The following is a 7,589-nucleotide window of genomic DNA, read 5'->3' as shown; positions in this document are numbered from 1 at the left end:
GAGTAGTCCAAACAAAAAATTCTTTAAATAGGGTGAGAGTGTGTTTCATGGGAAAAAATCAGATGCAAGGCCAAGAGGCCAGGACAATGGTGAGGAGAAAGGCAAGGGCTAGCTTAAAAGTGCCTACAAAGACAGAGCGTGAGGAATTTTATTGAGGCATCCAAGATCGAGATAAGAACCTTTTAAAATATTCCAGGGGCACAACATTCATTATAATCCCCTTACTCTTCACTTGAGAATAGCAATTCCAAGTGAGATGGAGAGGATGGAGCTTCAAGTCAGGTTGGATACTCCATTGAGAAATTTGGGAAAAATTACCCTGGGCTCAGTCAAAGGACGTTTTGGAACACTTGAACAATACGACCAGGACTTACACTTAAAAATATTAATTTTCAATCCACAAAAAACAATTATCCCAGCGCCACAGGGGCAGTTCTCTATCTTCCTAGCCATTCTATTTCCCACTACCTAGTAGTTGAGTTCAAGTCTGACACATATCCTGCAACTCCCTGTTCTTCTTAAACTATTTTCATTTATCTCCACTGACTCCTTTAGGCATCTGAGGTTATGCTCTCATTCTAGAGGCATAAACAAACTTTGCTCCCACACCTTTCCTTTACACTTAGGAATCTCAATTCCAGTGCCCCAACACTTCAATTAACCCCCAAATAATTCCTCTCCTTCTTCCAAGATTCCTGGGGTATCTTCTTGGAACACTTATCATGTGTCTAAACCAATAAACGATTAAACAACTCTACAGACATTAAGTAACATGATATATATCATCACATGAGTCAGTACATGATTAATTTCCAAATGTGTGCCAAAAACTGTAAGTTAGGAGAGTGAAGTTAGAAATGATGGACTTTTTAAAAAGGGAAAATATACAGAACTTTTTTCTTTTCCTTTTATAACTGGCAAATCTAAAATCATGTTGTTTGGACTTCCGGGTAAGATGGCGGAAGAGTAAGACGCGGAGATCACCTTCCTCCCCACGGATACACCAGAAATACAGCTACACGTGGAACAACTCCTACAGAACACCTACTGAACGCTGGCAGAAGACCCCAGACCTCCCAAAAGGCAAGAAACTCCCCACATACCTGGGTAGGGCAAAGCGGAGAGATTCCCGCACAGAGGAGCGGTGCCGACCGGCACTCACCAGCCCCAGGGGCTTGTCTGCTCGCCCGCCGGGGTGGGCGGCGCTGGAAGCTGAGGCTCGGGCTTCGGTCAGAGCGCAGGGAGAGGACTGGGGCTGGCGGCGAGAACTCAGCCTGAAGGGGGCTAATGTGCCACAGCTAGCCGGGAGGGAGTCCGGGAAAACTCTGGAGCTGCCGAAGAGGCAGGAGACTTTTTCTTCCCTCTTGGTTTCCTGGTGCGCGAGGAGAGGGGATTAAGAGCGCTGCTTAAAGGAGCCCCACAGACGGGCGCGAGTCACGACTGAAAGCGCGGAGCCCAGTGACGGGCGTGGGACGCTGGGGCTGCTGCTGCCGCCGCCAAGAAGCCTGTGTGCGAGCGCAGGTCACTGTCCACACCGCCCTTCCGGGAGCCTGTGCAGCCTGCCACTGCCGGGGTCCTGGGATCCAGGGGCGGCTTCCCTGGGAGAACGCACGGTGCGCCTCGGGCTGGTACAACGTCACGCCGACCTTTGCCGCTGCAGGCTCGCCCCGCACTCCGTGCCCCTCCCTCCCGCTCGGCCTGAGTGAGCCAGAGTCCCCGAAGAGGCTGCTCCTTTAACCCTGTCCTGTCTGAGCGAAGAACAGACGCCCTCCGGCGACCTACATGCAGAGGCGGGGCCAAATCCAAAGCTGAGACCCAGGAGCTGTGAGAACAAAGAAGAGAAAGGGAAACCTCTCCCAGCAGCCTCAGAAGCAGCGGATTAAAGCTCCACAATCAACTTGATGTACCCTGCATCTGTGGAATACATGAATAGACAACAAATCATCCCAAATTGAGGAGCCAGGAGTCAGTGCTGTGCCTCTGAGGTGGGAGAGCCAACTTCAGGACACTGGTCCACAAGAGACCTCCCAGCTCCACATAATATCAAACGGCGAAAATCTTCCAGAGATCTCCATCTCAACACCAGCACCCAGCTTCACTCAACGACCAGCAAGCTACAGTGCTGGACACCCTATGCCAAACAACTAGCAAGACAGGAACACAATGCCACCCATTAGCAGAGAGGTGGCCTAAAATCATAAAAAGTCCACAGACACCCCAAAACACACCACCAGACGTGGACCTGCCCACCAGAAAGACAAGATCCAGCCTCATCCACCAGAACACAGGCACTAGTCCCCTCCACCAGGAAGCCTACACAACCCACTAAACCAACCTTAGCCACTGGGGACAGACACCAAAAACAACAGGAACTACGAACCTTCAGCCTGCAAAAAGGAGACCCCAAACACAGTAACATAAGCAAAATGAGAAGACAGAAAAACACACAGCAGGAGAAGGAGCAAGATAAAAACCCACCAGACCTAACAAATGAAGAGGTAATAGGCAGTCTACCTGAAAAAGAATTCAGAATAATGATCGTAAAGATGATCCTAGATTCTATTTCCCAAATCCAAAATCTTGGAAATAGAATAGACAAAATGCAAGAAACAGTTAACAAGGACCTAGGAGAACTAAAGATGAATCAAGCATCGATTAAAAACACAATAAATGAAATGAAAAATACTCTAGATGGGATCAATAGCAGAATAACTGAGGCAGAAGAACGGATAAGTGAAGTGGAATATAAAATAGTGGAAATAACTGCTGCAGAGCAAAATAAAGAAAAAAGAATGAAAAGAACAGAGGACAGTCTCAGAGACCTCTGGGACAACATTAAACACACCAACATTCGAATTATAGGGGTTCCAGAAGAAGAGAAAAAGAAAGAGACTGAGAAAATATTTGAAGAGATTATAGTTGAAAACTTCCCTAATATGGGAAAGGAAATAGTTAATCAAGTCCAGGAGGCACAGAGAGTCCCATACAGAATAAATCCAAGGAGAAATATGCCAAGACACATATTAATCAAACTGTCAAAAATTAAACACAAAGAAATCATATTAAAAGCAGCAAGGGAAAAACAACAAATAACACACAAGGGAATCCCCATCAGGATAACAGCTGATCTCTCAGCAGAAACTCTACAAGCCAGAAGGGAGTGGCAGGACATAATTAAAGTGATGAAGGAGAAAAACCTGCAACCAAGATTACTCTACCCAGCAAGGATCTCATTCAGATTTGATGGAGAAATTAAAACGTTTACAGACAAGCAAAAGCTGAGAGAGTTCAGCACCACCAAACCAGCTTTACAACAAATGCTAAAGGACCTTCTCTAGGCAAGAAACACAACAGAAGGAAAAGACCTACAATAACGAACCCCAAACAATTAAGAAAATGGGAATAGGAACATACATATCGATAATTACCTTAAATGTAAATGGACTAAATGCTCCCACCAAAAGACACAGATTGGCTGAATGGATACAAAAACAAGACCCATATATATGCTGTCTACAAGAGACCCACTTCAGACCTAGAGACACATACAGACTGAAAGTAAGGGGATGGAAAAAGATATTCCATGCAAATGGAAACCAAAAGAAAGCTGCAGTAGCAATTCTCATATCAGACAAAATAGACGTTAAAATAAAGACTACTAGAAGAGACAAAGAAGAACACTACATAATGATCAAGGGATCGATCCAAGAAGAAGATATAACAATTGTAAATATTTATGCACCCAACATAGGAGCACCTCAATACATAAGGAAAATACTAACAGCCATAAAAGGAGAAATTGACAGTAACAATCATAGTAGGGGACTTTAACACCGCACTTTCACCAATGGACAGATCATCCAAAATGAAAATAAATAAGGAAACACAAGCTTTAAATGATACATTAAACAAGATGGACTTAATTGATATTTATAGGACATTCCATCCAAAAACAATAGAATATACATTTTTTCTCAAGTGCTCATGGAACATTCTCCAGGATAGATCATATCTTGGGTCACAAATCAAGCCTTGGTAAATTTAAGAAAATTGAAATTGTATCAAGTATCTTTTCTGACCACAATGCTATGAGACTAGATATCAATTACAGGAAAAGAGCTGTAAAAAATACAAACACATGGAGGCTAAACAATACACTACTTAATAACGAAGTGATCACTGAAGAAATCAAAGAGGAAATTTAAAAATACCTAGAAACAAATGACAATGGAGACACGAGAATCCAAAACCTATGGGATGCAGCAAAAGCAGTTCTAAGAGGGAAGTTTATAGCAATACAATCCCACCTTAAGAAACAGGAAACATCTCGAATAAACAACCTAACCTTGCACCTAAAGCAATTAGAGAAAGAAGAACAAAAACATCCCAAAGTCAGCAGAAGGAAAGAAATCATAAAAATCAGATCAGAAATAAATGAAGGAAATGATAGCAAAGATCAATAAAACAAAAAGCTGGTTCTTTGAGAAGATAAACAAAATTGATAAACCACTAGCCAGACTCATCAAGAAAAAAAGGGAGAAGACTCAAATCAATAGAATTAGAAATGAAAAAGGAGAAGTAACAACTGACACTGCAGAAATACAAAAGATCATGAGAGATTACTATAAGCAACTCTATGCCAATAAAATGGACAACCTGGAAGAAATGGACAAATTCTTAGAAATGCACAACCTGCCAAGACTGAATCAGGAAGAAATAGAAAATATGAACAGACCAATCACAAGCACTGAAATTGAAACTGTGATAAAAAATCTTCCAACAAACAAAAGCCCAGGACCAGATGGCTTCACAGGCGAATTCTATGAAGCATTTAGAGAAGAGCTAACACCTATCCTTCTCAAACTCTTCCAAAATATAGCAGAGGGAGGAACACTCCCAAACTCATTCTACAAGGCCACCATCACCTTGATACCAAAACCAGACAAGGATGTCACAAAGAAAGAAAACTACAGGCCAATATCACTGATGAACATAGATGCAAAAATCCTCAACAAAATACTAGCAAACAGAATCCAACAGCACATTAAAAGGATCATACACCATGATCAAGTGGGGTTTATTCCAGGAATGCAAGGATTCTTCAATATACGCAAATCAATCAATGTGATACACCATATTAACAAATTGAAGGAGAAAAACCATATGATCATCTCAATAGATGCAGAGAAAGCTTTCGACAAAATTCAACACCCATTTATGATAAAAGCCCTGCAGAAAGTAGGCATAGAGGGAACTTTCCTCAACATAATAAAGGCCATACATGACAAACCCACAGCCAGCATCGTCCTCAATGGTGAAAAACTGAAACCATTTCCACTAAGATCAGGAACAAGACAAGGTTGCCCACTCTCACCACTCTTATTCAACATAGTTTTGGAAGTTTTAGCCACAGCAATCAGAGAAGAAAAGGAAATAAAAGGAATCCAAATCAGAAAAGAAGAAGTAAAGCTGTCACTGTTTGCAGATGACATGATACTATACCTAGAGAATCCTAAAGGTACTACCAGAAAACTACTAGAGCTAATCAAAGAATTTGGTAAACTTGCAGGATACAAAATTAATGCACAGAAATCTCTGGCATTCCTATATACTAATGATGAAAAATCTGAAAGTGAAATCAAGGAAATACTCCCATTTACCATTGCAACAAAAAGAATAAAATATCTAGGAATAAACCTACCTAAAGAGACAAAAGACCTGTATGCAGAAAATTATAAGACACTGATGAAAGAAATTAAAGATGATACAAATAGATGGAGAGATGTACCATGTTCTTGGATTGGAAGAATCAACATTGTGAAAATGACTCTACTACCCAAAGCAATCTACAGATTCAATGCAATCCCTATCAAACTACCACTGGCATTTTTCACAGAACTAGAACAAAAAATTTCACAATTTGTATGGAAACACAAAAGACCCCGAATAGTGAAAGCAATCTTGAGAACGAAAAATGGAGCTGGAGGAACCAGGCTCCCTGACTTCAGACTATACTACAAAGCTACAGTAATCAAGACAGTATGGTACTGGCACAAGAACAGAAAGATAGATCAGTGGAACAGGATAGAAAGCCCAGAGATAAACCCACGGACATATGGTCACCTTATCTTTGATAAAGGAGGCAGGAATGTACAGTGGAGAAAGGACAGTCTCTTCAATAAGTGGTGCTGGGAAAACTGGACAGGGACATGTAAAAGTATGAGATTAGAGCACTCCCTAACACCATACACAAAAATAAGCTCAAAATGGATTAAAGACCTAAATGTAAGGCCAGAAACTATCAAACTCTTAGAGGAAAACATAGGCAGAACACTCTATGACATAAATCACAGCAAGATCCTTTTTGACCCACCTCCTAGAGAAATGGAAATAAAGACAAAAATAAACACATGGGACCTAATGAAACTTCAAAGCTTTTGCACAGCAAAGGAAACCATAAACAAGACCAAAAGACAACCCTCAGAATGGGAGAAAATATTTTCAAATGAAGCAACTGACAAAGGATTAATCTCCAAAATTTATAAGCAGCTCATGCAGCTCAATAACAAAAAAACAAACAACCCAATCCAAAAATGGGCAGAAGACCTAAATAGACATTTCTCCACAGAAGATATACAGACTGCCAACAAACACATGAAAGGATGCTCAACATCTTTACTCATTAGAGAAATGCAAATCAAAACTACAATGAGATATCATCTCACACCAGTCAGAATGGCCATCATCAAAAAATCTAGAAACAAGAAATGCTGGAGAGGGTGTGGAAAAAAGGGAACACTCTTGCACTGCTGGTGGGAATGTGAATTGGTACTGCCACTATGGAGAACAGTATGGAGATTCCTTAAAAAACTACAAATAGAACTACCATATGACCCAGCAATCCCACTACTGGGCATATACCCTGAGAAAACCATAATCCAAAAAGAGACATGTACCAAAATGTTCATAGCAGCCCTATTTACAATAGCTCGGAGATGGAAACAACCTTAGTGTCCATCATCGGATGAATGGGTAAAGAAGATGTGGCACATATATACAATGGAATATTACTCAGCCATAAAAAGAAATGAAATTGAGCTATTTGTAATGAGGTGGATGGACCTAGAGTCTGTCATACAGAGTGAAGTAAGTCAGGAAGAGAAAGACAAATACTGTATGCTGACACATATATATGGAATTTAAGAAAAAAAATGTCATGAAGAACATAGGGGTAAGACAGGAATAAAGACACAGACCTACTAGAGAATGGACTTGAGGATATGGGGAGGGGGAAGGGTAAGCTGTGACAAAGTGAAAGAGCGGCATGGACATATATACACTACCAAACGTAAGGTAGATAGCTAGTGGGAAGCAGCCGCATAGCACAGGGAGATCAGCTTGGTGCTTTGTGACTGCCTGGAGGGGTGGGATAGGGAGGGTGGGAGGGAGAAGCAAAAGGGAGGGGATATGGGAACATATGTATATGTATAAATGATTAAATTTGTTATAAAGCAAAAAATAAAATCATGTTGTTTCTAGGCGTGAAAGTCTATTATGCAACACCTGAGTTGTTTATTTAAACAATTCAG

This window comes from Mesoplodon densirostris, chromosome 5, assembly GCF_025265405.1.
Source record: "Mesoplodon densirostris isolate mMesDen1 chromosome 5, mMesDen1 primary haplotype, whole genome shotgun sequence".
Classification (NCBI taxonomy): Eukaryota; Metazoa; Chordata; class Mammalia; order Artiodactyla; family Ziphiidae; genus Mesoplodon; species Mesoplodon densirostris.
This window is presented reverse-complemented; position numbering follows the sequence as displayed.